General features: G+C 46.0%; 1 long non-coding RNA gene across 2 annotated transcripts; it reads right to left on the bottom strand.

Moving 5' to 3' along the window:
• Positions 1-3084: 3084 nt before the first annotated feature.
• Positions 3085-7352, bottom strand: LOC108163321. 2 transcript variants are annotated; one of them, XR_004471219.1, is made up of 4 exons: positions 7163-7352; positions 6930-7099; positions 3451-4647; positions 3085-3295 (listed from the first exon to the last, which is right to left on the bottom strand). It is a non-coding gene; the product is annotated as an uncharacterized LOC108163321 (long non-coding RNA). The 2 variants fall into 2 exon arrangements; XR_001775664.2 differs by having other exon boundaries at positions 3085-4647.
• Between the last annotated feature and the right edge of the window lie 2083 nt (positions 7353-9435).

Raw genomic sequence — 9435 nt, 5'->3', positions numbered from 1 at the left:
GGGAACGTTCCAGGTAAAATGATGTGCTGCAGAGAGGAGATGGCCGGGCATTTCAACCATCTTAATGGGCTGGACAAGCCAAATACAGCGAAAATCAGCTAAGCAATTATAAGGCTTCTAAATGTTACCACAAACAGACTGACCAGACAGTTGGCTGGTTGCAGTGGCCGCTGGTGCTGCTGTTGCCGTTGCTCTTGTTCCGACTGCAACAAGTTCCAAGAAGAACAAGAAAATTACAATGATAATGATGCTTCGAACGGTGATGATGACGAATGTCAGCGAAGTCAGTGCCGAGCAGTCGTCGGCATTCGTTTAAACAAATAAAGCCAGAGACTAATTGCATTTGCACTTGTTGTGCGATATTTCTTTGCTAGAAATTATATGGCCACAATGGATGCGATGCACGGCGATGCACTGCGATGCGATGCGATGTGATGGGATGCTTGTTGATGGCTGAGCATGAGGATGAGAGGCTATAGCTGTAGCTGTGGCCGAGGATGTTGTGTATGGATATACTTAGTAGATGGTTTCTGCGCACAGTTTAAGACACGTCATTTGTCATTTATCTTTTGTGGCCTTTTAACGTTTGGCTTAATTGACTTCTTCTGTTCTTCAGCTGAACCAGCAGCAGCAGCTGAAAAGAGCTACAAAAAAAAAGAGCAGACGGAGTCAGACACACACATCGCGATGAGGAGAGGAGTAGGAATGCCAAAGACCAAGACCAAGAGCAAGAGCAGGCGACGGGCCGTCATCTGGTCGTCATTTGCTCGCTCAAACTTCCCATAGACATGGCCATTGCCTTGTCTTATGGTCAATACCAATTGACCATAGTGCGGAACATTTAGCTTCATTACGTCAGGCCATGTTCGTGGCTGCACTGCAGAACCGTTTTAATTAGATGTAACCATAATAAATCACACAAACAAAACCAAAACCAAAATCCAATTCAAGTTATCACTGCTCCACCGCTGGAAAGGCGCTCGGAAAAGGCATCAAATGTCAAGATCAAAAAGAACAGAATCGGAATCCACAATCCACAATCCAGAATCCATCCATATGCCATATTATACTCTATGTATCTATGAATGTTTCTCTTTGCCAAGGTAATCATATTTCGGTTCCCATAAAAGTGCAACACCATTCGGACTCGTACTCGTAAGTTGTACGACTCTCTGTGATGTGCCGTTGACATGCAAGCTGGCAGTTTTGACTGTTCCGCAAGAACATCACTCAGATTAGGCCGTAAAGTTGGGGGTTCCAGTGCCTGCTTTGATTGGAGTGGAGGCCACCCTCAATGGCTAATGTTTTTTGATGTTTCTGATTCGTTTTGATGCTTTGTATTCAATCCAGTGGATTATTGGCTGTCAGGCAGCCAGTCAAACAGTCAGCCTGCCAGGCTTCCTCTCGATCCATTAGTGATGTTCTTGAGCCAAGTTTAACCCACATTGTGGCCATTAAAAAGCTATTCCCGATGGCCATTTGACAACGCCCAGTGCGAAATGCAAAAGAGGCAAAAGAGGTATGGGTTGGGATGGATAGGATAGGATAGGATAGGATAGAATAGATGGGATGGAGGCAAATTGCAATGGCAATTGCCACGCTTCATTCCTTTGTACTGTGCACCCACTGCTTCTGCTCGATGCAACATCACAGATAAGTGCATACTGTGCATGTGGCATGCCATGCAGCATGCAGCAACTAGAGGCAGCTCCAAAACCCTACAACTTGGTCTTGAACTTGCGAATTTGCTAGAGAAGCAACAGCAAGCCCGGCTCCGAACCCGAACTCGAACCAAGAGGAGGCAGCCCCAGCCCCCACCAGCAGCAGCAGCAGCAGCAGCAGCAGCAGAAGCAGCAGTAGTGCTGCAACAATGCCAGCAGCAATCAGCGGCAAGTGAATGAGCTTAAATTGTCCATGGCTAGAGGGAGGCAAAGCGGTTGGTTGCTCTTGGTCTTGGTCTTGGTCTTGGTCTTGCTCTTTGGTCGGTTTTGGTGGTGGCCATGATGATGGCTGATCGCTGACTGGCTGACTGCCTGACTGCCTGCCTGCCTGCCTGCCTGCGTCGCCTGGCAGCTTGCCCCGTCTGCACCGCCTGCCTCGTTGCATGTTGTTGCCTCAACGCCCTCAGTACGTTATTATGCGGCTCTTGTGTTTTGCTGTTGCAGTTGTCTGGTCGTCTGTGGAGCATCAAGGCACTGGGGCAGCGAGGCAGCCACACACACACACACACACACACAGGTATACACGCACTGCCGCCACACAGGCACAGACACAGACACAGACACAGATATACTCGTAGAAGAGCAACCGCAGTTACTTTTGGCTCTGGCTGCATAGACAAGCCTCAATTAAGTTGCAATTGCAGTTGTTGTTGTTGCTGCTGTTGCAAGTTGTTGCTGTTGCTGCTGCCAAAGCGTTGGCGGCGTCGGAATTTCACTATGCGCTGCCCACGCGCTGCTCGGCTGCCTGTTCTGCTGATAAAGTCCAAAATGATGTACTACTACCCATGTGCTGGTTGCTGGTTGCTGGTTGCTGGTTGCTGCTGGCTGTAGTTCTCCTCCTTTCGTTGTGAATACCCTACCAAAGAGAATGGTATATAGTATATCCTGAACAGCATAGAGAAGGCATCAATTCCAGACATGAGTTTTTCTTGTTTTCTTCTTGAACTTTTCGAAAAACCTATTTTTCGTATACGATGATAATGGATTCCCTACATCAAATGGATCGTTACAAGCCAAGTTTAGGGTATGTCCAGCTTCGATAGTCGCCAGTTACCCTTTCTTTTTACTATTCTTCTGTATTCTCTCTTCTTCTGCGTTTTGTGGTGTTGTTATCGCCCAGGAGCGCAGCCCGAAACGAGGTCCAATATCGGAAGTGGATCCTTATAGCATATCTATGGGTTGAAGAGCAGATTTTATGATGTTTTATCTCCAACGAATATAGGTAAACATCGATTTTAAAGATTTACTAAAAAAACATTAAAAGTCTGAAGAAATTTTTGTTTGTTTCATTTGGAAAAATCTAGCTTTACATTAGTTTTACATTCTTTAATAGAAGTGGTATTTCATTGACGATACTGAAGAAATCAAGGATTTCCTATATACTTAGAAATCATAGAATCATATATATATATTTAGAAATTAAGTATCACAGCGTGGCTGTTGTGTCTCGCCTCGCGCTCCCTTTCTCTCTCTTCCAATGTGGCTTAGAAGCCAACCGACTGATGAGATTTTACTTTAGGGCCCTTGAGATCGGCCTGTGCTGATGAGATCCGCTCCTGGACTTTTGCTGGGCGCTGATAAGAAAATTTATGGTTACTTGGTTGCTCTGGCGGCATAATTGCGCACCCACATCCACTCCACATGGAGCCCGGCGGCACCAGCCATGGGAGGAGGAGTGGGAGTTGAAGCATCAGCAGCAACAGCAGCAAAACAAGGCTTGTGGGCTTACTTTGGCGTGTGGCTTCATCGCCAATTCTTCTAGAGCTCTCAACCTCCACCGCCCCACCGTTTTCTGTTGGATTCCACTCAGACCTAGCTTCGGCCACGGCCCCGGCCCCGGCCCCTTGGCCCATGTCTGAGCCATTGCCGGCAGTTGACTTTGTTTACCCGCAAGTTGTAATTTTCTGCGAAAACCGTCAGCCGCAGAATTGCTTTTCTCCGTCTGCGTCTCTGCATCTTCATCTCCAACTCAAACCCCAGCTCCAACTCCAGCTCCAGCTCCATCTCGGACTCAGACTCAGTCTCAGTCTCTGTCTCTGATAAATCCCGCTTCTGTCCGTCTTCCTCTGGGTTCTGTGTCGCTATGCTGTCCGTCGTCTGGGCAATTGCAATTGGTGCCCCGAACAGCGGTCTTGCGGTGATCTTTCTTTTGGGTTTTGCCTTGCTAATTGCTTTCCAGAGATTTGGGTCTCTACTTAGGGCGTTTGTCCCCAGCGCTTCCTCTCGCCGATTGACAGGCTTTTAGCCAGCTCCAGCTCCAGCTCCAGCGAGGAGCTCAGCTCCATGCCATCCCAACCATCCCAGTCATCCCAGCCATCCATCTATTGAATGCTGAATTGTCACATGTGGAATTTCGCAAGCCTCTATGAAATCGCCTGCCAAAGATGAGTGGCGATAGGATGGGTTATGGAATGGGATGGGATGGGATGGGATAGTCTGCTGTGCGATGACCGAACCCAGAATGAGCCCAGATTGAGTTAAGCAAGTGGCTTCCGTTCGATAAGGCTGGGTTTGAGTATCGAAATCGAATGAATATGGGAAATTTTGGGTATCAACGAGAGCTCTGCCACTTAAGAAATAGATCTATGCATCTCTAAATATATAATTGCTATGAATATTGAGGGTGTAAGCAGTCTGGAACAATCTGGAAAATGCGTCCAAGTGGTGACATCACTCCAAGCAAACACTTTCTTGAGACTTTCTTTGGAGGACGACTCCGATGCCTTCCAAATCTCCTCAATGGCTTGTGGTTCTGTGGTATACAATTTTCTGTATGCTATTCGGGAGATTAGGATCATTTATCTGTTACATAGATATCATTCTGAGAGTCGAATGTTTCAACTCGAACATGTGCAGGCTTCCGAGTGAGTTCCATTGTCCATTTACCCATTGAATCCATTGGAATCCATCCATCCATTGGACCAAGCTAATAAAAACAGAATCATTTTCGTTTAGCATAATAAGAGAGTAAGCTACTAAGTTATTTTGTGCGATTTTCATTACATCAAGAGGTACATCTTAAGATAAAATAGATCTTAAAAGAACAGTATAAAAGAGGAACAGTATTTGGAAAATCCGATAATTCCCAATCGCAAGATGGTGTGTCAGGTGTTTCTTAAGCAAAGGAGACCCATTGAGGCAAGAGTTTTCATCGGACCACATTTGGTAATTAATCTTTTTGTTGTTGTTTGCATTTCATCAGTGCAAAAAGAGAATTACGAAAACAGGGGAAATAAAAAGAACCAAGAACCGAGAACCGAGAGCCGAGAACAGAGAACTGTACCGCTAAGATGCCTAATCACATCCAAGACGAGCGATGACCGATGATGGCCATAAAAGTTCACATGAGCTGCTGATCTCTCCCCTCCGTCCGGTTCCCAGCCACCGTCCCTGGCTCTCGCGCCGTGCGCTCTGCCCTGGTCATGCAGGAAGTTCAAAAGCGCGAGAGAGCACACAGGCAGACATTCAGACATTCATATATTCCGACTTGCCCCCGACTCTAGGCGACTCTTGGCCCGGTCAAATCTTAGCCCCAGCAGTAGCCAAAGCGGCAGCAGCAAAGAGAAGACTCACGACCAGAGGCCGATAGAAGATCATAAAGTAATAATAAAAAAAAACAAAACAACAAAAAAAAAGGAAGAAAATAAAACGAGTAGCGAATAATGCAATACACATTAGATATAGAACAAGTCTATAGAAAATTACGATTTATGTAACAAGTTGAAGAATTCAAGTGCATTTATTTCCGCATCTGGAACTAAGTGGAAAAGCGAGCGAATAAAAAACACCCATCACGGACGACTGATAGACCCAGCGGTTACCCCTGCTTTTGCCAGCAAAGGGATGAGCCAGTATAGAACCAGAATTGGGGCTTAAATAGGGCTACTCTCTGTTGATCCTCCACTTGGACTCTGAGTTGGTACTCAACGATGATCTCTTTTACTTTTGTACAAAATTTAAAGGAAACTTTTGGCATCATTGGACCCAATCGACTCTGCCCACACCCATTAGAGTGCTCACAGATGACGATCAGAAGCAAAGCGACGTTCAACTGCTGTGGACACTAGATGGGCTGAGGGGCAGGATCAGTCAGTCAGTCAGTGCATCCATCAGAGCATCATGAGTCAGTCAGTCACCCATTCAGACAGTCGGTCAGTCGGGGCAGTCGGTTATTAAATGTGACCATAAGAAATAGGAATAGAAACAACACCACAGATCTCTCTCTCTCTCTTTCTCGCCCGTCGAGGGTAGGGAGAGGGTTATTATATAACAGCGCGGAGAATTGCCTGGACCGAGGCCGCGGAGGATGTGGATTGCGGATGGTACTCATAGATGGTGGCTGGTGGATAGAGAGCCAGTCGGTGACGACGACACAGTCGGTTGGACTTGTAAAAATCATAGCGCTGCTAAAGCGTAAAGGCAAAGAATTATAATTTTCCAATCAACTGATAAATTTTTAATGATGCAACTGCCACAAGGCGATGCCCGATGCCCGATGCCCGATGCTCGTGGAGGTGAGTGGAGGCCTCTAATATGTTGTCCAAAGTGCATGCTGGAATTCAGCTAAAGTCTTCTTCTCCGTCTCTGATTCGTACTCAAACTCCGACTGTGACTCCATCGTGGCGATCATCATGATCATGATCATGGTCGCAGACGTTGTCGTTGTCGCTGTCGTTGCGGCCATGGGACATGTGTAAGAAACATTCCCATAGGTGTGATTGCTGGCGCGCAAGAACAAGTAAAACACCAAATTACTGTTACCCACACACAGACGCACCAGCCCATACCCATACAACGACAGACACACACACACGGGACTTGGGCGGGTGGTCGACTGCTAGTGACAGGGGGATTGGATAGGATAGGATAGGATAGGCCTCTTGGTGACGACTCCTCCAAGCCATTGGCACTGGACCAACAAACACAGACACACCAAAAAAAAAAAGAAGAAAAACGAACGAAAGAAGTGGTTTCGTGATCGATGCGAGCTTTTGATGTGCCTGACGACTGTCTTGATTGGTTGCCCCACTCTCCCCACTCTCCCCAAACCCCTACCCCCTTTCTGGCTGGACAATTCCCATGCAAATTGTAGAGGCGCCTTCTACTGATTGAGTTGTCTTCTTCGAAGCTCAGGATGAGATCAAAGCAATACCATTTGAAGAGTAGGGAATCACATTACGCTTAGATACTTATAGGACTTGCACTTACTCTATGAATCTGTAGAGACTCCTAAGAGTACAATCACAACTACAACAGTAGGCAAAAGACTAAGTAGTACATCAATAATCGCCTACATTTTCAGACTATAAGAAGTCTTTACAATTCCAAAGGCCTTGCCAAGGTGTCACCAACAATCGCATTAGACATCAACAATGTATCTGAGTAACAATTAGGGATACTGTTAAATACACGTAGAATAGGGCCAAGGAAGTATGTCAAACCTTTGCGAACCTTGGGCCCCAGCTTTGATTCTGGGTACCATGATATCCAGTGTCATAATGTATTTATGTATGCCATAATATATGAGCCAAACTACGCCAAAAAGAACTAAGACCTGCATATTGAATTTGGACGATTAATTGTGAATTTAAATGCCACTATGATTGTGGTGTGAATGAAAACTCAAGTATTATTGTGACTCGTACTCGTACTGGGATTTTGTGTGTGCTTTAGAGTGGAAGACAGGATTTATCTATCCATAAACTAAGAACTTTTATGCTCAAAATTTCAAGGTAAGGATGGTATATAGACGACCAGTTTCCATAGTATTTTCGTAGATGTCCATAGTAAAGGATAGTATCTTGAGATTGGTATCTCCCATTAGCCATGATATTGAATATGACTGATGGCAACTCCATGGGCCATCGATCACTTTCAGCCGAATATTTACTGCCAGGTAAGCAGACTCTATCTTCAAGAGCTAATCTGCGGATGATCGCCATCCTGAAGTATCAATGACATATGTATGAATCTGCTAGGTGCCGTGAGAGTCATGGGTTCCCATTTTGGCGAACATCGATTGTGACCGTTATTTAATAAGGAAATTTAATCAGACAGGCAGTCGCAAAGGGGGTTCAGGGGGGGGGGGGGGGGGGTCTCTACATGCATATTAGAGTGTCCGAAACTCAGGTGGCGGTGTGGCCGTCGTGTGTCCGTGTCTACGGTGCCAGGCGCCAAATGCTCAGAACGTATTTCATTTCGGGATCCCAGTCGCCGCACGCATACAAATTACGAATGCAAATGCAAATGCAGTACCCCCCCTCTCCGCAACTCCCCCCCCCCATTCACCGCTACAGCTCTGTGTTTTTATTTCTGGAGGAAAAGCCGCATCGAATGGCCAGCAAATTGTTCGCACGCTTCGCTGCCTGGGCGAAAGGGGGGTAGCCGGGTACAGCCGGTGGAGGGGGGGGTACAACAAATGCGTTTGGGATTTTCGCGCATTTTCTTTTATTTTTCAATTACGACGTGCTCGAAGTGAGACAAAGCCAGCCAGCCACAGCCACAGACAGAGCCAAAGCGATCTGCCGAACGGCCAATAAAAAGTTGATCGTCGTGGCCTGGTCTGGCCTGGCCAATCCACATCCACATCTCCAGCCATCTCCAGCCATCTTCAGCCATCTCCAACGATCACCAGTTTCACCATGGCTTGGGCTCGATCATCGCTGTTTGTCAATTAATTGATTGCATTCTCTGCATCGACTGTAATAACTGTCGTATTTGCGCTTAAATATGTGCATCTTTTTCCTCCATTCCCCCCCCTCCCCAACAGCATCCCCATCATTGTGATGGAGAAAGATCGTCTCTCGATTCATGTAAAAGTTGTTTCGTTTGTCATACCCTCATGGCACAAAAGGTCCGAGTGGTTGTAAAGCTGCTAGTAAAGATATAGACACGTATACGAGCATAATCATAATCAGAGCTCTACCTATTGTTCGATGTCCAGCTTTAAAATTAACAATCAGCTAAGAAAGACTACTATACCAGGCTTCCTTCGTGAGGAGAAACATATAGAACACACGATTGTAATCCATTATAATCCATACAAGGGCTAGGGATATGTGGGGAACAGTCTGGAATATCACTCCAAGAAAACACTTTCGTGAGTCCCATCTCTTTGGGGGCTTGTGGTCCTGTGGTTTTTGCATTACTTAAGAGAGCATTTAAAATTCGTCGAGGGGCTAGGCCCCCCCAAAAAACTGAACACCGATGCAAATGGAGGCCTGAGGGTTGGCCAATGATCGCAATTGATTTATCATATATTTGCGGCCATATCCCAAAATGCAGGCCAACAACTCGCAGCCATTTACCGCTACAGCGTCCGCTCGTTCTCAGGCTAATTGAGGTTCTACCATTTCTCAGTTTGGACATTTGTTGAAACGAATCCCCATCCCCATTCATTGCCAACGAACGCCACTGGGCCATTCATTTTCCAGTCGCCAGTTCTCCTTTGGGTCTGGAAAAATTTGACAAAATATATATATAAATCATTTCATACCATCCCATTTGATCTGAGTTCATTTGTTCATTTAATTGAATTAAATTCTTTCCATTTGGCTTGCAGTCTCGTCGCAAGAAGCCATTGTCTATGTTTGATGGCTTGCTCATCCCCTCCCCCACCCACCGTTTCCCCCCCCCCCCAAGTTTTCCCCAATTTCCATTTGAATAAATGCATCTGGAGAACTAAAAGTTTTTCGTTGTTCGCCAATGAAAGAAA

Source organism: Drosophila miranda, chromosome XL, assembly GCF_003369915.1.
Source record: "Drosophila miranda strain MSH22 chromosome XL, D.miranda_PacBio2.1, whole genome shotgun sequence".
NCBI classification, from domain to species: Eukaryota; Metazoa; Arthropoda; class Insecta; order Diptera; family Drosophilidae; genus Drosophila; species Drosophila miranda.
The sequence above is the reverse complement of the archived record's forward strand: the minus strand, read 5'-3'. Positions and strand labels throughout refer to the sequence as shown.